The sequence below is a fragment of the Lagenorhynchus albirostris genome, chromosome 13 (assembly GCF_949774975.1).
Source record: "Lagenorhynchus albirostris chromosome 13, mLagAlb1.1, whole genome shotgun sequence".
NCBI classification, from domain to species: Eukaryota; Metazoa; Chordata; class Mammalia; order Artiodactyla; family Delphinidae; genus Lagenorhynchus; species Lagenorhynchus albirostris.
In genome coordinates this window covers 29,736,333-29,758,182 of record NC_083107.1, presented here as the reverse complement: position 1 = coordinate 29,758,182, position 21,850 = coordinate 29,736,333, and the positions used below count along the sequence as shown (strand labels likewise).

The following is a 21,850-nucleotide window of genomic DNA, read 5'->3' as shown; positions in this document are numbered from 1 at the left end:
GCACCTATGGTCAATTAATCTATGACAAAGGAAGCAAGAATATACAATGGAGAAAAGACAGTCTCTTTAACAAGTGGCACCGGGAAAACTGGACATAGGCAGAACACTCTGTGACACAAATTGCAGCAATAGTTTTTTGGATCCATCTCCTAGAGTAATGGAAACAAAAGCAAAAATAAATAAAAGGGACCTAATTAAACTTAAAAGCTTTTGCACAGTAAAGGAAACCATAAACGAAACAGAAAGACAACCTACAGAATGGGAGAAAATATTTGCAAATGATGTGACTGACAAGGGCTTAATTTCCAAAATATATAAACAGTTTATACAGCTCAATATCAAAAAAACAAACAACATAATCAAAAAATGGGCAGAAGATCTAAATAAACTTTTCTCCAAAAAAGACATACAGATGGCCAACAGGCACAGGGAAAGATGCTCAACATCACTAATTATTAGAGAAATGCAAATCAAAGCTACAATGAGGTACTACCACACACTGGTCAGAATGGCCATCATCCAAAAGTCTCTAAATAATAAATTCTGCAGAGGGTGTGGAGAAAAGAGAACCCTCCTACCCTGTTAGGAATGTAAATTGGTGCAGCCACTATGGAGAACAGTATGAAGGGTCCTTAAAAAACTAAAAATAGTGTTACCATATGATCCAGCAATCCCACTCCTGTGCATATACCCAGAAAAGATGAAAACTCTAATTCAAAAAGATACATGCACCCCAATGTTCACTGCAGCACTGTTTACAATAGCCAAGACATGGAAGCAACCTAAATGTCCATTGACAGATGAATGGATAAAGATGTGGTACATATATGCAATGGAATATTACTCAGCCATAAAAAAGAATGAAATAATGCTATTTGCAGCAACATGGATGGACCTAGAGATTATCATACTAAGTGAAGTAAGTCAGACAAAGATCATATGATATCACTTACATGTGGAATCTAAAAAAATGATACAAATGAACTTATTTAGAAAACATTTCTAAATGTTTTCACAGACATAGAAAAGCAAACTTATGGTTATCAAAAGGGAAATGGGGAGGGATAAATTGGGAATATGGGATTAACATATACACACTACTATATGTAAAATAGATAAACAACAAGGACCTACTGTATAGCACAGGGAACTAAATTCAATACCTTATAATAACTTATAATGGAAAAGAATCTGAAAAAGAATATACATATGTATACATATATATGTGTGTGTATATATATATACATATACATATGTACATATATAAAACTGAATCATTTTGCTGTACACCTGAAACTTTGTAAACCGACTATACCTCAATTAAAAAAAATATAATCACAAAAAAGGTTTATGAAACACCATTTTAATATTCATTGCAACGTTAGAATTTAAATTCTTTTATTAAAGTCTTTATTTCTTTCCCTTTCCCTCTAAAATTTTATTTCCAAAACTTTTTTTTTTTTTTTTTTTGCGGTACGTGGGCCTCTCACTTTTGTGGCCTCTCCCGTTGCGGAGCACAGGCTCCGGATGCGCAGGCCCAGCGGCCATGGCTCACAGGCCCAGCCGCTCCACGGCATGTGGGATCCTCCCGGACCGGGGCACGAACCTGTGTCCCCTGCATCGGCAGGCGGACTCGCAACCACTGCGCCACCAGGGAAGCCCTTCCAAAACATTTTTAAACAGAATCCAGAGCATCTACAGTACAGCATCTATACTATTCCGTCATAATCCACACTATTCAAGAATTACCAGACATGCAAAAAAAAAACCAAAACAAAATAAAACCCACCCCAGAAAAATATGGTCCATATACTAAAAAATGTTAGATTTAGCAAAGACTGTAAAGTAGTTATTATAAATATATTCAAAGGTCAAAGCAAAAACTTTAAAACTTACAGGTAAAGTTGAAAGAATAGTTTGATGAGCACCTACCTATATATCCTTCTCCTAGATTCACTAATTGTTAATATTCCTCTACAATTGCTTTCTCTTTCTCTACACATATTCTGTCTTTCGAAGCATTTGAAGTACATTTCAGAGGATACAATTCTTTCCCCCTTAAATCCTTCAGGATGTACCTCCAAGAACAAGGGCCTTGTCTTACATAACACGATGCCATTATCACACCCAAGACACTTAACGTGACCCAATGGTATCATCTAACATGAGATCACATTCAAATTTCCCTCATTGCCCTCATACTGTACTTTGTGGCTGGGCTGTTGTTGTTGTTTTCCCTTTCTCCAGCCAGAATCCAATTAAGGATCACATATTGCATGTGTCATGTCTCTTTGGTATCCTGTGATCTAAAACAGTCTCTTACCTTTTTTGCTTTTTATGACAATGAGATTTTTGAAGACTTCCAGGTTTGTTGTCTTGTAGAATGTGCAGGATTTGTCTGATTGTGCCTGCCTGATTAGACTCAGGTTAAACATTTTGGGCAAAAATTCTATATAGGTGATGCTGTGTACTTCTGCTATTATACCTTAACACAAACGTCACAAACGTGACTCTATACTCATTTTCTTCTATTTTTATCCTTAACTGCTTTTCTTTCTTCTTTCTTGGAGAAGAGGTTCATCCAGCCCTTCTCCTTTAGGACTGCTCTTTCATCTTCCCTCTGAAGATACATTTTTCAACATGTGGGTCATAACTCACCAGTGTGTAGTGAAATACATTTAGGGGGTTGTAACTAGCACTTTAAAGAACAAAACAGAATAGACTTAGAATGAAAGAGAAAATATCCAAATGCATGGCACGTGGTAAGGGTTAACAGGACTGTTTTATTTATTTATTTAATTTATTTTATTATTTTTTTAACACCTTTATTGGAGTATAATTGCTTTACAATGGTATGTTAGTTTCTGCTTTATAACAAAGTGAATCAGCTATACATATATCCCCATATCTCCTCCCTCTGTGTCTCCCTCCTTTCCACCCTCCCTATCCCACCCCTCTAGGTGGTCACAAAAGCACTGAGCTGATCTCCCTGTGCTATGCGGCTGCTTCCCACTAGCTATCTATCTTACATTTGGTAGTGTATGTATGTCCATGCCACTCTCTCACTTCGTCCCAGCTTACCCTTCCCCCTCCCCGTGAACAGGACTGTTTATGAACGCTTTTATTTCTGTTATGTACATATATGCATGGGTGTAAAGATAAAAATCATATTATTTACCAGGGTAATGGTCAAAAGAGCTTGGAAACTGCTGCGTTGAGGTGTTGTGTAAGGCACAGATCTAGGTTCTGTTGAAAACACAGGTCTACAGATCCAATCTTGGGCCAAGCATCAATGTCTTCTCCACTTATCTCCGACAATCTATCTTTTGATTAATCCACTGACAGAGCACTCCCCTCTTCTCTTCCTTCCTTCTCCTTTCTAAAAGTTGTGGACAGTACTGCTACCTCTCAGGGGTAGCAGGCCATGGTTTAGTGTCTTTGAGGTATGAGGTAAATAATTATTACTGTTGCTGGGCACCTTGTATTTCCCTCTCTCCCACTCATTACTGCGGTTGTCATAGCAAAAACAACAATAATGCTAATTTGTGGAGCCTGCTGTGGGCCAGGCTTTGGGGGCAGAAGTGCTAGGAGCCCCCCTAAGAAGACCTGTTGTGGGGCAGTGTTCGGCATAGCCTGAAGGAGGAGACCTGAGGCCGGTCACACATGTCCTTAACCCAATGAGCTCTGGTTCTCATGACAATGAAGGGAACTTTGGTTGAAAACTTTGGGTCTGTGCCGGTCTTACGCCTTCCGTTCTCTAGGACTCAGTTGCTTGATCTATAAAATGATCAGGATTGGATTAGACCATCTCTATGGTTCTCATCAACTTCACCCCCTGTGATACCCTTTACCAAGCGGCAAAGAGTCTCTTGCTAATTGGGAAACATACCTGGCAGCCAAATTTTGAAGAGTAAGAGTGGAGGAGAGATCCGTTCCGAGGCCTTGTCAGTACTGGGCGGAGACAGGTGCCAACAGTGGGCAGTTAGAGGGCAGAATGATGGCACTAAGCTCCCAAGAAGACCAGGGATAGAAGTTGTGAGAGAGAATTCAGGGAGTTACCAAAGACTGACTTCATCTACTCTAAACACTGAATGCTTTACTACTGTCAACACCATGTAGTGCAAATATTAAAAATATACCTGAGTTCAACAAGAAGAGTGATGCAAGTAGGCTAGATACAGTTTCTCTTGGGGATATTAGAATGTCAGTGAACCTCACAAAAAAGTCTAGGCATCTCAGGTCAGAGAGCAGGGCAAGCACAAGAAGCTCATTCTTCATCTGACCCCGGACCACCGTGAGTCACTGAATCCTGGAGAAATGGAAAGGTTGTGTGGACATATATACACTACCAAACGTAAGGTAGATAGCTAGTGGGAAGCAGCCGCAGAGCACAGGGAGATCAGCTCGGTGCTTTGTGACCACCTAGAGGGGTGGGATAGGGAGGGCGGGAGGGAGATGCAAGAGGGAGGAGATATGGGGATATATGTGTATGTATAGCTGATTCACTTTGTTATAAAGCAGAAACTAACACACCATTGCAAAGCAATTATACTCCAATAAAGATGTTAAAAAAGAAAGAAAGAAAGAAAGGTTGCCTTCAGCTTTTAAAAACAAGATCTGCATGCCTACTTGTGTCATTACATCAACATAACTCAGGGGGTGCAGTAGAGTGACGGGCTGGGAAGGGGGGTTGCCATTCAGGAGGTCAGTGCTGAGGTGGGTGAGAGAGGCTGACGGAAGGAAGGGAGGAGCTGTCATCCTACCAGAGCTCCACTGGGCTTTGGGGCTTCCAGCTGCAGCCTGTGGCTTCTGGCCAGGGACCCAAGGCTGGCAGACAGTACCCTCGGATTCCAGCTAAACTCTTAGCAGACTTGCCCCATCTGAATACCAGAGAGATGGGATACGTTTATTCTCCCGACATGAAGTGATGTTGGTAATAATGAGAAAGATAATCAGCGGGACTTTCTCTCCTCCCTGTTAGAAGCATAGAGAATTGCTTAGCAAGGGGTCAGGTGAGCACATTCTTAACTGGAAGGGCAAGAGATGGGAAGAATGCCCTTGGCTCACCTGTGCTAGCCTGAGAGGACCTCAAGCTACCCAGAGCCGAACTGTGCATCCCTCTCTGGAATGAGGCATGGGGCATGATCAAGACTCTACACAGGGATAAAAAAGCTAAAATGTGTTTGACAGGCAGACTTGAAGGAGATAAGATATTACACCTGGACGACCACACAAGGGTGGGCTGTGTATGTGGGGTGTGCAGTGGGAAAGGGAAAAAGAAGGAACTGGCCAGTAGGTATTCAAAGAGTAACCTGGAATACAGGCAGGTTGTCTGTATACGTGCTTTGAGTGTATTTTAGCAACAGATTTCTCATACCTTTTTGTCTCGCATCACTACTCTACTGGAGTAGCCATATCCTGATGGCATCTTGGGCCCCCTGTAACCTGGGGTTGTGGACATCAAGTGGAGTGGTCATTCCTTCTGTGGAAATAAATGAATAACAACTGAATGAGAAAAGCAAAGGCTTAGAAATTGATCAAGTCCTGCTCATTTCGGGCTGATTGGGAGAGAAGTTATTGCTTAGCTTCCACGATTGTCACTAGAGATAGCAATACGGTTTTCCACAAGTCTGACTTCTAGCAGGTTGGCTTCCGGGGTTGTTTATTGGTGATAAGGGGGCTGGTTTCCTGGACAGGTTGCTGCAGGTTGTGGGTCAGAGTCCTATTCTTAGGTCTGACAATTGTCCATTCATTTTAGATTCTAAATTTTACTTTATTAAAATCTTGGCAATAGTCCATGGATAGGTTCAGTCTCTCAGAAGTATTCTGACAGGGCAGAGAAGGAGCTGCAGGGTAGGCCTCTTTCCCCAAGTCAGTTTTTCCCTCTGGAGAAGAGAGTGGTTGAGTTTCCTGGGCCCGTGGCAGCATTCTCTGCTCAGCTTGTGTGCTGTGAAGAAGGAGGCTGGGAAGACTGCCTGGAAGAAAGGAGCATAGCAAAATAAAGCCTAATTGGCTTTGTTCAAGCTTTTTAAAGGAGATGGTGCTTTATCCATGCTTTGATGTTCAACAGTGGTAGGAACTTCCTTGTTTTGCTAAACATTAGGTGAAATCAAATGAGACTCCTGAACTTTTGCTTCTGGAAGTGGGGCTCTCGGGCTAATGAAGAGACTATGCCCAGGAGACAGTGGCACAAGTCAACACGGAGCATCTTTCCTCCTATTCAATCCCACCTGTCCTCCAAAGCCCAGACTAAGTCCCACCTCTCCAGAGAGAGGCCTTCCTCGAATACTCCCACTCACAACAAACTTTCCCACTTCTCTGAATTTCTGTAGCCCTTGTCGGAATGATTTCTTCCGGTTCTTCATCCCACTCAGCTTTACGTGGTTATCTGACTGTGAACCTGGGGGGCAGAAATCACATCTTATTTTCAATCTAGATTGGAACCTAGGAAAACCCTGCACATAGTGGGCTTGCTCACTGCGTGGGGGAGTGGTAGTCTTGTGGTAAGAAAATGATGGCTCGGTGACGGCTGGGTGACAGTATGAAGACTTCAGGGCATCATAAATGCACTGCAAACAGAAGTTGCCAGTCTCTGTCGCCTGAACTGAGATGGTCAAATTCACTAGGCAGAGATTTAGGAGGAAACACTAAGCTTTCTTGCATTTTCTGAAGAAAGACCCTGCATTGGAGGCTGATGCTGTGGTTTCTTACCACTTCGGCAAAGACACATAAATGTGTGCAATGTTACTGATGGCCATTGAACGTCTGCAAAGTCCTCCTCCCTGCTGGGATCACCTGCCCTTTAGGATTTAAAGAAAATTGTCTTGACCCCTCATCCACATCTGTTGGGAAACTTAAAATCCTTTCCCCAATTTCTCGGAGGATTGTAAGGGGCTTACATTTCTTCCACTTAATCCTAGTTGGATTTCCCTGCTCGGGTGGCATTTTCTCCCCCATGACGTCTCAACTCTCATGTGTGCTACCCTTTTCCGAACCCAGTCGCGCTACACTAGAATCCTCCCTAAATTCCTACACTCCTTCTCAGTAATATGGACACAGTGGAATGTGTGTGGATGGTAGTTTTTGACCAAAAATTTGAGGCCACACCTCCTACACACATCCCATACTTGTGTGGTCATCCAGGTGCAATATCTTATCTCCATATGAAAGACACTGTAAAACAGAGTAAGTGGAGGGAAAATACCTTTGCAAAAGATTTAAGGCAGGAAACAAGAGAAGATTATCATCTACACTGCTCTTTAGGGGAAAGTCAAGAAAATGTGTTTTCCAGGAAATGGAAAAAAACAATGAGATAAGAGGATAGTAGACAAATGAAAATGAAGCTGCCTCATGAGTACATAAATAAAAGGAAAGCGAAGAAATGAGGGAAAAAAGTGCTTTGAAACAAAATGAGGGGGATTGTAGACGTTAAAAGTATTTTAGAAGTAGGGACACTGGAGGAAAATCTAGGTTTCAGTTAAGGCAAGAAGATGAAAGAAACATCAGTAGAGACGTTGACAGTATGGGGGGATTTACTTTACACAAAACGAGTTCTGGTGGGCACAGTGGAAAATTTGGGAAACAGGAATTGAAAGAAACAGAGTCAGGGTGTGGAAACCCTCAGTGATGTGGTGATGAAAATAGATGGCTAGAGAGCTTATATATTCTACAGTTGTGTGAGTGAGGCAGAGTGCGTTTAGCTGGGCACTGAGGGCAGGACACAAGTCAACCAAGGTCCTGGGATCCACATTCACCTTTCACCGGGAGCACTTCCTGGTGTGAGGCCCTTCCGGTGGCGGGCATGCAGCAAAGAGCAGCCATGGTCAAGAGATGCCCCGAAAACAAAGCAACTCAGAAAGGCTACAAATAAAAAGGCCTCCTGGTGAAGGCAAACAAAAACAAATTCAGGGATTGCAATATTAATACCAGTGAAACTGGATCCAAGATAAAAACATACTAAAGTTCTTTTAGACCTTTGAGGAAATGTTTAATCCCGTGTTTAATAAGCCCAACTCAGCTGAAGTTAACAAAGGAATTTCTCAGTTTATGTCATCAAATCAAAGAAAGAACAGAGACACAGCTGGCTTCACCTGAATCTAAGGACTCCCGAGAAGTCCAAGCGCTTTCTGTTTCTTGCTTCTGCGTCTCTCTGTTTGTTGGCTCTATTTTATTTGCTGCATGGAGGAGAACGTGGGAGGGTTATATCCTTCCAGATGTGACCAGAAAAGAAAGGGAGGCAGACCTGCTAGCTCTTATAAGAAAAATCCTGGGAAGGAACTCTGATGGGCTTGGTTTGGGTACCGAGTAAACCCTGGTCCAGTTGCCATCATGAGGTGACTGAGGCCCTAGGATAGGCTTAGCTTCACACATGTGTCCCCGGTGGTCAAGGCTGCAGGGTCTCTCACCAGAAAAGGGGTGGGGGAGGGGTTGCTGGATAGAGTTTTAAAAAATAACCACTAACATAAATAGACATACAAATTCAACACACTGTTATTAAAAACAAAGCAATAATATACACACCACAGCTAGTCCAATAAAGATAACTAAAATGAGTAATCAAAAAAGGGACCTAACTATAGATATTGTGGAGAACAAGAATTATTAGCTTATTATGCATAGTGCTGTGCTAATGTATTTTAAAACCTTGATGAAATTCCTTTTTAGGCTAATATAAATTATCAATATATGTTCAAGAAGCTTCATGCATAGGTAAGTTCTTTCAAATCTTTGAAGAAATAATTCCCATCATATATACATTGTTGGATAGCAGAAAATTTTATTTTATTTTACAAAACTAGCATAATCCTGAGACAAAAATAGAACAAAAGATCCCCCAAACAGGCCAATGAACAAACAAAAAAAACCCCTATAGACTAATGAGTGAACATGAGTGCAAAAATATTAACTTCATAGTTCAAATATAATCAAGTTATGCTCATGTTTGAAACACAGCCATAGCTTCCTAACATGTTTAGTGTGAAGGCAGAAACTCCTCAGTACACAAGGTCCTCTCCTCTCTCTGCAGGCTCATCCCGCCCCCACCCCGCCCCTCCCTGGAGTGCTGTGTTCCAGCCCTGCTGGCCTGTTTCGTTCTTCATATGCACCACACGTCTATCACATCACATTTGCACATGCTGTTCCCTCCACTCACATCATTCTTCCCTCCCTTTTAGACTTATTTAATGCCTCTCAGATCTAAGTTAACTCATTGCTTCCTCAAGAAATCTTTCTTACCTCTCTAATCAGTCAAATCCCCCTTACTCCTGCGCTTTTCAAACTGTAGGGTTTGAGATTCTGTTAAAATACAGATTCTGACTGGGGAGGCGTGGAAGGACTGGAGATTCTGTGTTTCTAACAAGCTCCTAGGTAAAGCCCTTGCTGCTGGTCCATGGATCACACATTGAGTTTTGTAAGCCTTTTCTTCCTCGCACCTGCTGTGGTTGTACTTTTACATTCATTATATGATTATCTGATTAATATCTGTGTCCTCTACTAGACCCTAAGTAAGCTTCATGGGGGCAGGGACCATGTGTGTTTTGCTTACCATGTATCCAGCACACAGCACAGTCCTGTCACATAGCAGGTGTTCAAAAGGTATTTGCTGAATAATGAACCAATGAGAAAAATGATATCATTATCTAGGGATATATTTATTACAAAGGCATTTGATAAAAATATTTTTTAATAAGATTGCCTAATAAATTAAGGATAGAAAGTTCTCTTTGAGTATGATGAGAATATTTACCTCAAATATTAAATGTATTACAAAGTTATAATAACTTTATACAAAGTTATAGTGCAGTTATTTAAAACTATAAAGTTATAACTTAAGTAATAATAACTTAATAAATATATTATTAAAGACAGACAGAAAAATTTAACAAAATAAAGAGTTCAGGAATAGATCCAAGTATATATATAAAATTTTAATAAAAGATAAGATGGCTTCAAATCACTGGGGAAAAAGAGGAGTCTTTCAATAAACATATTGGAACAATTGACTAGCCATGTGGGAAAAAAATGACCAAGATCACAAAATAAACTCCAGATTTAAGGGCTTCCCTGGTGGCGCAGTGGATAAGAATCTGCCTGCCAATGTAGGGGACACAGGTTCAATCCCTGGTCCGCGAAGATCCCACATGCCGCAGAGCAACTAAGCCCGTGTGCCAACACTACTGAGCCTGGGAGCCACAACTACTGAGCCTGCGCGCATAGAGCCTGTTCTCTGCAACAAGAGAAGCCACCGCAATGAGAACTGCGCACCGCAACGAAGAGTAGCCCCCACTCGCCGCAAGTAGAGAAAGCCCGCGTGCAGCAACGAAGACCCAAAGCTGCCAAAACAAAACAAAAAAACCCCCAGATTTAAATTTTAAAAATAAAACAAAAAGTACTAGAAGAAACACAGGCAAATTATTTTTATAACCTTGAGGTAGAATGCTTCCTCATATGGATATAAAAACAAGAAACAGAAAAAGATGAAAACATAAAAAAAGTTTAAACTCTTGTTTCCTATAACCTAGGAAAATATTAGGAACCTATGTGATAGATCAGTGGTCCCCAACCTTTTTGGTACAGGGACAAGTTTCGTGGAAGACAATTTTTCCACGGACGGGGGTGGTTGTAGGGGTAGGGGTGGGGAAGGTTCAGGCAGTAATGCGAGCGATGGGGAGCGTCAGATGAAGCTTCCCTTTCTCACCCACCACTCACCACCTGCTGTGGGGCCGGGTTCCTAACAGGCCGCGGACGGGGGGTTGGGGACCCCTGTGATAGATAATATAAAGTGCTCCTACCAATCAAAGAAAAAGACAAACCACTTAATAGAAAAGTGAACAATTCATCACAAGAAAAAGAAATACGCATGGCTAGTACACATGTTGTTATGATTTGAATTGTGTCTCCCCAAAAAGATACGTTGAAGTCCCAACCCCTAGCACCTTGGAATTCGACCTTATCTGGAAATAGGATCTTTACAGAAGTAATCAAGCTAACACAGGTCATTAGGGTGGGTCCTAATTCAATATGACTGGTATCCTTATAAAAAGGAGAAATTTGGACACAGAGACAGACATGCACGGAGGGAAGGTCATGTGAAGAGACACAGGGAGAAGGCACAGAAGGGAGAAGGCCTGGAACAGATCCGCCCCTTCAGAGGGGGCAGCCCCATGGCTACCAACACCTTGACTTTGGGCTTCCAGTCTCCAGAACTGTGAGAGTACATTTCTGTGGTTTTAATCCACCCAGTTTGTCATACTTTGGGACAGTAGCCCTAGGAAACTAATGTACATGTGAAATAATATTAAGCTTCACTAGAAATTTAAGAAATCAAAAAGAAAACAAATCACTATTATTTATACCACTGTTCATCTTGTGAGGTAGCAGAATAAAACCAGTTGCAGGTGAAGATGAGAGGAACATTTATACAATGGTGGTGGTTGTAAATGGTACAACTTATCTGTAAGACAAGGAAGGCCATTTGGCAATATATATTAAAAAAATCATAAATACATGAAAATTTCTTGACCCAACAATTCGCCTAAAAGGAAGAACCTAGGGAAATAATCAGACATGTTTGGAAGGATATGTGAATAAGGATGTTTAGTACAGCATTTATAATATTCCATATTTGGAAGCAACTAAATGTGTAACCATAGAAAATTGATTAAATAACTAATGAATGTACTATATTATGGAGTACCCTGAAGACATAAAGAATGATGCTGTGAGAGTGGTTTTTATTGATGTGGAAAGATGTGTATTTGATTGATTGAATTACTTGAGAGTCAAGTAACAAAAGATTCTGTGCAAAAGATTTTATATTTATAAGAAACATGTATATATGCATAGAGGAAAGTTTGGGGAGTTACATGATAAAATGTTAAGGTTTGTTATGTGTGGGTGATAAGATTATAAATGATTATAATTTTCTTCTGAATGGTTTTCTCCAATAAATATATGTTTTCTCCAATAAAAATATGTTTTCTCCAATAAAAATATGTTTTTCTCCAATAAAAATATGTTTTCTCCAATAAATATATCTCCCTTGGTTATATAAAAATTTTTTCAAGTTGGAACATTCCATCATAATTAATGAGCGAGGGAGTGAGGATTGATCAGCTCATGTCATACTGCAGCTCACTCAACAGCAACGCTTCTGAATTATTATTATTTTTTACTATCAGGTGCTTTCCCCACAAAGCCTTAAGGCCACGTCACTGCCCAGATATACTAGGTGGACAAAAAGGCAGCCTGGGAAAGCTCTAGCACATGGCAGGGAGCTGTTGCTGTGGGCTGGGTTTCCATCTTCATTTCATCTGTAATCACAGCTCTGCCCAGATTGCCTTAATGACAGCCTCTCCTCACCTGGCTTCCTGAGCGATGCATTCCTTCCCACTTGGTTCACAGAATGCTATTCTGATTCTCAAGGACGTGGCCCATCCTCGCTCAGTGCCTCCTTGCCAAAGATGCCCTAAGTCACTCTATCTTTGGTACCAAAAATCTGATTACTGTAACGAGATTTTTTTTCTTCTCACCTCCTTCAACTCGAAGACAACACTCTCCTACTCATGTCTCCTGCTGTCTTACCCATGTAAATCACTCTAAGGGTTAACAGAATTATCTTTCCTCTGACTGTAGCTTTGGGAAAGCAGGTGAGCTGATGTGTGCAGGTGAACAGAGAACAGAAGACAGATGGCGCATACTGGAGCTTTGACTTCTGTTCTGATGGGACTGGTAGAGTATGCAAACTACTTCCGTTAGAAAGGCATCCTGGAAACTTGTTTACAGTAGTTAATCATGGAGCTCTGTTGTTAACCTCTCCATATATGTGTGTGTGTGTGTGTGTGTGTGTGTGTATGTATACATATTCCCCCCACCGCCGCCACACGCAAACATGTTAAGATCTACAAAGTGTCGTACAATTGTTATTTTATTATCAGGGATGCTTTTGGCTGAGTTTTTGCTTCTATTCTTCTGAGCACATCAATGAAGTGGAACAGAAAATATTAAGGGCAGATATTGGAGTAGCTTCTCCTCTTAAGGAGAGATTTGTGACCAGAGCTTAATGGGACCTGTCAATGGGACAGGTCCTGCTTTGTATTTTTCGTTGCTTAGAGACCACTCACATACTGGGGAGAGAAGTGACGCCTGGTATATGCCAGGAACCCTAATAACAACTTTGGTTCCTAAGTGCAATAGTGCCTGCCCTCACTGTGACTTTTAGGACCACAAAACATATTTGATGGAATAACTATGATAATAAAGAAAATTTCCCCAGACTTACAAGTTTTATAACAATTTGAGATATACTAACACATTTGCAGAGTTGTTTTGAAGGTAGAAATAGGTGAAATTGTGTTTTTCTTTCTACATTTCAGTATTTTGCCAAATTTTCTTTAAGAACCATGTACAACTCTTATAAATGGGAACATCATGAGAAAGAAGAGAGCCCTGAACCCAAAACCTCCCTGGGCTGACAGTTGAGGTCCTCAGGTCTGAGCTTCTGCCCCATGTGGAGACCTTTACCACGAGCAGGTTGCCCAGCCCTGGGCCAGGTCACAGCCTAAGAGGTGGCAGGTCACTGACCTCCTCCCTGCTCCCACAGTCCTCCTGAGTTCAGATCTCTGTTTTAAATACTTAACATGTTGAAAATTCCAGCAATAGCTCCAGTTCTTCTGACTCTCCCATGACTCCCAGCAGCCTGCCAGTCCTCGTGGGCCCCAGAATTTCCTCAAGGTCAGAGACCAGTAGGTACTTAGCCTGTGAATCGTCTCCAAATCTTTTTTCCTCCTGAGATTCTGAAACAAAACCCCTAGCATCTTGGTCAGGTCATTTCCTCTTCTTGGACTCAGTTTAGCAGATTAAAAATGAGGTTAGATCAATGTTTCTAAATTTCTCTTCTGTGAGGTGATTCTAGAAATCCTAAAACCAACCAAACTCTCAAAATAATGCAGACTCTATTTTTTCTTAAATATATTTAAAAACATGTAGTAAAATAGAAACACATATATTGTAATTATTATTGTGTCATAAACTATCTTTAAGGGGTGGTGAGCCAGGCCTAGGCACACGAGGTAGAGGGCGTGCTGCATGGATGGGCAGTGATTACTGATGATGATGGTGGGGTCCAGACCCACCATCTACTCGGTGATCACTGGTCCATGCTAGGCCTCTTGTCTTGTAATTATGGTACAATTGTGTCATAGTTTGTGCTTTATGTTCTTCCTGCAATAGAAATGATTTAATTTTTCAAAATATTTTCACTCCAACATATGAATATACTTGGGATCATTTTGTGTAGCATTTAACTCCCCTAGGAGACAGTTTCGACTGCTTAGTTGAATGCAAGTGGCCCAACTCACATTCTATCAATGGAAGGAAGATGATTAAAAAAAAAGTTATTGTCAAATTTCTTAAGAAAGCACTAGATTGTAGGATCTTTAGATTTCCTTTTACATCAGGGAATCTATACTCATGTGGATATAATTCAGGGAATGAAAGAAGAAAAAACGTTTGGAGGCCCCATCCAGTAGGAACTTAGGGCTCTACCAATCAAAGCAAAGTGTGTGTATGTGTGTGTACACCTGGGTGCACAGTGTGTGTGAGGGCAAAACACTCAGGTACAAGGAGGCTTGAAGCAAGGAGGCTGAAGGGATAGGGATTGCTCCCAGAGCTTATCAAGAAACACCTTATCTAAGGACTCCTTCCAAGGCCACCCGGACACACGCAGACAGATAGACAGACAGGCTCACACACACACACAGAAACACACACATACTCAGACACAGAGAGGCGCAGAGACACACACACAAACACTGTTTTGTATTCTTTTACAAGAAGGTTAGTCAGGTGCAGCCACAAGAGGAGACAGAGGAGGGGCTCAGGAAAACAAAGTTTGTTGCACTCATGGGTCCTAGAGACAGGAGGCACAGCACATCACACAGGACTAGGGGGAGAGACACCCTGGTGGCCAGGAAGCAGGAGTGAGGGGAGCCCTCAGTCCATGGAGTTTCTTGGGGTTTCTGTGGAAACAACAAGGCAAGACAGGGTGAGCAGTTTAGGACTGGCCAGTTTGAATAGTTTCACTGGGCTTTAGGGGTGAGTCCTAGTCGCTGGAGCAGGCTGTCACACTCACAGGTCCCAGTTGTCCAGAGGTGAGCGCCAGGGAGCCCTTTGTTGTTTATCAATCTAAATCTGCTCTTACTCAGGGTTGGGGGGGACAATTTTTGGGATACCTGACCCTGGGATGATTAAGGCAGAGGAATATTGCTTCCAGGTCAGGTCAAGTAGATGTGACCTGGCTCTGGATTGTTTAGTTTGTGTCCTGGCTAGATCCTTTGCTATCTCTAAGAAATGGGAGATAGCAGTCTCTGCTCAGCAGGGAAGTTTTTTTAAGACGCAAAAACATAATAATATACAGAAAATTAGGTAATATAATTTATATATACATATAAAACAGACACACGGGCTTCCTTGGTGGCGCAGTGGTTGAGAGTCCACCTGACGATGCAGGGGACGCGGGTTCGTGCCTCGGTCCAGGAAGATCCCACATGCCGCGGAGCGGCTGGGCCCGTGAGCCATGGCCGCTGAGCCTGCGCGTCCGGAGCCTGTGCTCTGCAACAGGGGAGGCCACAGCAGTGAGAGGCCCACGTACCGAAAAAAAAAATCTTGGCTAAGACTAAGCAAGTGTATAGGCAGGGAAAGGAGACAGAGGAAGAGAAACCAGGCTAAAGAGGAGTAATTGGTATATCCTGGCCCAGAGAGGAGTGGGGTCCGAGGTCCAGATGGAGGGCTTAGCCTTGGAAGGTGGCCATTCCTTCTGAGAGAGAGTGCAACTGATGAAACAGGGAAGAGGTCGAGGTTCAGGGAGAAGGGGTGGTCAGCTGAGCTAGTTCAAGTTGCTTCTGTTTCCAGAGTGAGCAGTGAGCAAGGGTAAGTGGCTTGAGAAGAACTCACCAGCCCGCTAGAGAGGAATGAAAAGACTGTTTAGTTTTAACTCACACATATTTAGGATCTACTCTGTATCAAGTATTTTTGTTGAAATTACTTTATTCTTCTAACAATATATGAAATAGAAAGTATCTCCGTTTGCAGGTTCTAACGTTTTCCTTGCTTCATCTAAGCACGAAAAGAGCATGGCTGTGAGGAAAAGAGGGTCTTGCTTGTTCCAAGTCCGTCCTGGATCTCAGAGACCGGACCCTAGTCTTAAGCCTTTTATAGTCTCCTCTTTCCTTGATTTTCCTCCTTTTTTTTTTTTCTCCTCACTCCTCACTCTGCAGGTTGCTTTCAGGAACTTCAAAGTCTTCTCTCAGTAGTTTGAAGACCAATTTACTTACCGAGAGCATCCTTGATAATAAAATAACTAACGACTGTAGAATACTTTATAGCTATTACTATATATGTACATGTGGGGTGTGTGTGTGTGTGTGTGTGTGTGTGTGTGGTGGGGGGAGATTTTGGTGGCCTCTCTTATCTGACCTAGGAACACCAAGCTCAGACACAGCTCAGCTCTTCCTTGCCTTACTCAGGGCAAACAGCTGAAATAGGTTTGTGGGCCAATGAATACAAGCCTGTAGATTTCCCTGTGTGTAAGAAGGACCCAGCCAACCCTAGGGCCAAGGGATAGGGGCATGAAATAGAGGACCACTTAGTGATTTCTGCTTTGCTTACCCCAATCAATGGGCCTCTGCTTTAAGAAGCAGGGCGCTAAATGTTTAGTGGGACTGCCTGGACCATAGGGTGGCAGTGGCTGCCTCTCTCTACTGAAGGCCATGCTCTGTTGAATAGTTCTCTTTCATAGCTGTGGGTCTCTCTGGGTTACGGTGACCTTTCCCAGCTTGTCCCCTCCAGGTCTAGAGATAGTAACAGCTCCCCAGATTGCTCGCCTGTGGTACAGTGCAGGATTGTTGCTTTGCCTTACTCCTGTCCTCATTCACTGTAACTGATCTCTTTATCTCACTCTCCTCAATTAGCTGACTGCTGGGCGCACCCTCTCTTTTCAACTCACACTTCCTTTGAGTCCTTTGTGCCCTGGTCCTAGTTTTATAAAAGTCTTGCCCAGCTTGAGGAGTCCCACTGGGCCTTTCAGGGGTTGCTTCCCTGAGGCCCTTCCTGGCCCTGGGGTTGTGAGGGTAGAATAAGGTTTTATAAGCAATCATGCAGCCCCTTCATTCCCCCCAGAGGCCCTAAAATGCTCTGGAATGAAAAGGTGATAAATAGGTTTTGTAGCCTGTTTGCAGGGCCCAAGTGCCTTTAGAACAAGAATCAGAATAGGACAATGCCTGGGACCTGTTATTTTGTTACCAAGGCTGTTGCCCCAGAGTCATATCCCAGCCCCTCTCGAAAAAAAAAAAAAAAACAGTTACTCTTGGGGACTTCCCTGGTGGTCCGGTGGGTAAGACTCCCCGCTCCCAATGCAGGGGGCCTGGCTTCGATCCCTGATCGGGGAACTAGATCCCACATGCATGCCACAACTAAGAGTTCATATGCCGCAACTAAGGAGTCCATATGCCACAACTAAGAAGCCTGCATACTGCCACTGAGAAGCCCACATGCTGCAACGAAGACCTAGCACAGCCAAAAAAAAAAAAAAAAAAAAAAGAAACCAATTACTCTTATCTAAGTTTCAGGAGGGAGCTGCAAAGAGCAAAAAAAACCAAGAAGTGGTTAGAACAAATTAGACCCAAGGTGGCAGAAGATTTGACTTCAGCTGGACCTTGAGTCTCATTATACGCTCATTGTAATACATTAGCATGCTAAATGACACACCCACCGGTGCCATGACAGTTGACGATTGCCATGACAACAATTGGAAAAGCTCATACAAGGACTGAAAAGGAGAGCTGCATTAGTTCCAGGACCAAACCACACCCCTGTTCTCGGATAACCATGAATATTCATTCCTCTCAGTCTTTCCAAATCTCTCCCTTTTACCTTGACCCTTCTATATATTTGGTGTCTCCACCCAAATTGGGTTGAGAAGTTGATTTGTGAACTAGGTTCCCAATTCTCCATTCTTTGGCCATTGAATAAAGCTTGTGCTATTCCAGTCATTGGTTTCGTTATTGGCTGCGAATCCGACTGGAAAAAGAACTTCCCTGATTGAGACAAGGGGTCTCAGCCCAGGCTCGGAACCCTGGTTAACCAATTTGGTGACACTTTTACCCGCTGCTCACAGCCCCCCTGCTCTCTCCTCCAGAATTCTTATACCACAGGGTATAGGGGCAGTGATCTGGTTGGAAGAGGGTTGAGAAGACCTAGGAAACTTGGCTTGAAACTGCAATTGCAGGGTTTTGCTGGAGATTCAGTGTTTTATGAGGAGGCTTGTCGGGTGTGGTAGTGAGGAGAGGATGTTGATGAAGGTCTGAGCCTTGCCCACTCACTCCTTAGCATGGCCACTGGCTCCCCCTTTTGTTAGAAACTGGCCATGCCAGTTCCCAAATAAAAAAATTATAAACGAATGCAATTCAAGTTGTAGGGGACCCACACTTGCTACCCCAAAATGTCTCTTTGGCAAGCAGACTATTTCGAACTGGAAAACATCAAGGCCCAAAAGATTCAGGAAAAAGCTTTGACCTTCCTCCTAACTGCCTAAAAGAATGTAGATAGAGGATGTGTTCCAGCAAAGACGTTATCACCGTAGATAACTATAGAGTGAATTAGGTGTGTAGACAGGGAGGAGCCTAGCAAAGTCTCTTTGTTAAAATTCCACTCTGTAACCCTCCTTTTCTTGGCGGGGATTGGGCGTGCGGTCTCGGTCCGAGTAATGTACGGAAGTAATGTACGGAGGTAGAGGGAAAGGGCTTCGGCCCCCTCCGCGTCATGTCTTCGGTACCGGCGGCTTCCATTCCGCGGGTTCTATCCTCAAGCGCTGGGACACAGGGGAAAAAAAAAAAATTCCACTCTGTGTCCCATTGTCTCTGCATGGCCCAGCAATATTTATTTACCAAACATTTGCTTTTCCATCTCCATGTCAACTGCCTTCCTCCCCTTTGAAGTCCCAAACCACTACCTTCAATATTCTCTTTTGTCTTTAACTGAAGATGGCATTTAAAGTGAGAGTTTCAGCCATTTTGGCTTGTTATTCAGTTTTTCTGGGTTTCTTCCACGTACACGTGTTATTCAACTCTTATGTGATTTTCTTCTGTTAATCTGTCTCATGTCAATTTAATTCTTAGACCAGCCAGAATAACCTAGAAAGGTAGAGAAAAGTGTTTTCCTCCCTGACAAAGTCGAACTTTGAGAAGGATTTTCATGGAATTTGACAAAACTAATATTAAAGTGTAAAGGATAAAAGAAAATAAAGTGTAAAGGATCAAGAATTGCTAAGACAATTTTGAAGAAGAATGTGGTGAAGATATTCTTCTTTAAGTTATTAAGACATCATAGGGAATTCCCTGGGAGTCCAGCGTTAAGATTCAGTGCTTTCACTGCCGAGGGGCTGGGCTTGATCCCTGGTTGGAGAGCTAAGATCCCACAAGCTGCGCGGCATGGCCAAAAGAAAAAAAGACATCATAAAATGTAGAACTTAAAACTGAATTTTAAGGGATGAATTTCTGAGGTATCCAATGTATATGGGAGCTTGAATTTAATGGCAGAGGAACTTGAATTTAATGGCAGAAGTGCTACGGAGTATAGGGAATAATGAACTATTCAATAAATGTTCCGGAACCAGTGGCTCTCTATGGAGAATATAAAAATAAATCCCTACCTCACATCACACACAAAATAAATTTCACACGGATTAAAGCCCAAATGTGGAAGAAAAGCATAAAACTTTAAAAGGAAGAGTATTTTTGTGGGGTAGAGATAGATTTCTCAAATAAAACAAAAAATTCCCATGAACTATAACGGAACATTTGACAACATTAAAATTAAAACACTGCAAATACTAAAACACATCATAACCAAAGGCACAACCTTTGAAAGAATGACATAGCCCGAGGACATGACATAAACTGATTAGAACCAAATGGGTCCAAGATGGCAGACAAGTCAACTTCCACTAGACCTTGAGCCTCAGTATATGCTCACCTCAGCAAGCTAAACAACACACCCACAGGCGCCATGACAGTTCCAAGACCAACCATAAGCATCAAAAAGTGGGCGGTGGCCCAGTTCCTGGAAATCCCCGCCCCTTACTAAAATAGCTGGAATACTCCTCCCACTCATTAGCCTATGAAATTACCCACTCTTATAAAAACTGACAACCCCATACCCTGGTGCTCTTTTCACCTTCTGAGATGGCCCACACTCTGCCTGTGGAGTGTGTTTCTCCCAAGGCCACTCTCGCCTTCTGAGGTGGCCCACACTCTGTTTGTGGAGTGTGTTTCTCTCTAAATAAATCCACTTCTCACCTATCACTTTGTCTCTCACTGAATTCTTTCTGTGATGAGACATCAAGAACCTGAGCTTCATTAAGTCCTGAAACCAGGTGTGTGATCTCAGTTGGCAGACTGCTGGTTTTGTCTGGGTTTGAGTCCCAGCTGCATGGGTTTATGTTGGGTTTGAGTCCCGGCACATGGGTTCAAGTCCAATCTGAGGTGCACAGTTTCAAAAAGACAAGCTGTAGACTGAGCAAAGATATCTGCCATATATATAACTGACAAATAATTAGTACAAATAATTAGAATACACATCAAGAAATAAAAGACAAATAACCCAGTAAAAATTGTTGTTTGGATAGGAATGGGTGGTTAGTAGAGAAAGAACCTGAATATTCATAAACGAACGGACAGATGCTCAACTTCACTGGTAGTCAGAGAAATGCCCACTAAAACAGCATTTTATAATAATCATGCTGAAAAAATATCAAGTCTGGTATCTCAAGGGTTGGTGAGGAGCTGGTAAATGGGAATGCTGGTAGGAAGTAAATTATTTCAACTGTTTTGAAGAATAATTTGTCAATGTCTAGGGGAGTTGAATATATACCTTATGACCCAAGAATTCCACTCTAGCCTCTCCCCTAGAGAAACTCTCACACTAGAGCACAATTCAATGTGAGTAAGAATGGCCACTGTGGTTCCTTTGCTGAGGTGAAAAGTGGAAACAACCTAAATGTCCTTCAGTAGGTCCATGCTATGGTTTTTGTTTTGTTTTTAATCTCTCTCTCTCTGCCTGGAATTGGTGGGGCGAGTGTGGTAGGGGCCCCAGGACTGGGATCAATGTGAGCAAGAAGCACAAGTAGGGCAAATGCCTCTATGAGGAACGTGTACAGAAGCCTCTGAAGCTGGTGCTAAAAGGGGAAGGAAACAAGGCCACTGGCAGGTCAGGACACAATTTTTTTTAAACATCTTTATTGGAGTATAATTGCTTTACAATTGTCTATTAGTTTCTGCTTTATAACAAAGTGAATCAGCTATACATATACATATATCCCCATATCTCCTCCCTCTTGCATCTCCCTCCCACCCTCCCTATCCCACCCCTCTAGGTGGACACAAAGCACCGAGCTGATCTCCTTGTGCTATGCGGCTGCTTCCCACTAGCTATCTATTTTACGTTTGGTAGTGTATATATGTCCATGCCTCTCTCTCGCTTTGTCACAGCTTACCCTTCCCCCTCCTCATGTCCTCAAGTCCATTCTCTATAGGACACAATTTAAAAAAAATAACAGCTTTCGAGTTCGCTGGTGGTCCAGTGGTTAAGACTCTGTGCTTCCAATGCAGGGGGCATGGGTTCAATCCCTGGTTGGGGAAGTTCTGCATGCTGTGTGGTGAGGACAAAACAACAAAACAAACAAACAAAAACCCCAGCTTTATTGAGATATAATTCACATGCCAAACAATTCACCCAATCTGAAGTATACAATGTGATATTTTTTAGTATGTTTGAATAATTGTACAACCATCACCAT

At 42.4% G+C, this 21,850-nt stretch overlaps 1 non-coding gene across 1 annotated transcript; it reads left to right on the top strand.

The window, feature by feature from the left end:
• Positions 1-18,714: 18,714 nt before the first annotated feature.
• LOC132532049 (small nucleolar RNA SNORA57) lies at positions 18,715-18,876 on the top strand. Its single transcript, XR_009544309.1, has one exon. It is a non-coding gene; the product is annotated as a small nucleolar RNA SNORA57 (small nucleolar RNA).
• Positions 18,877-21,850: the final 2,974 nt, after the last annotated feature.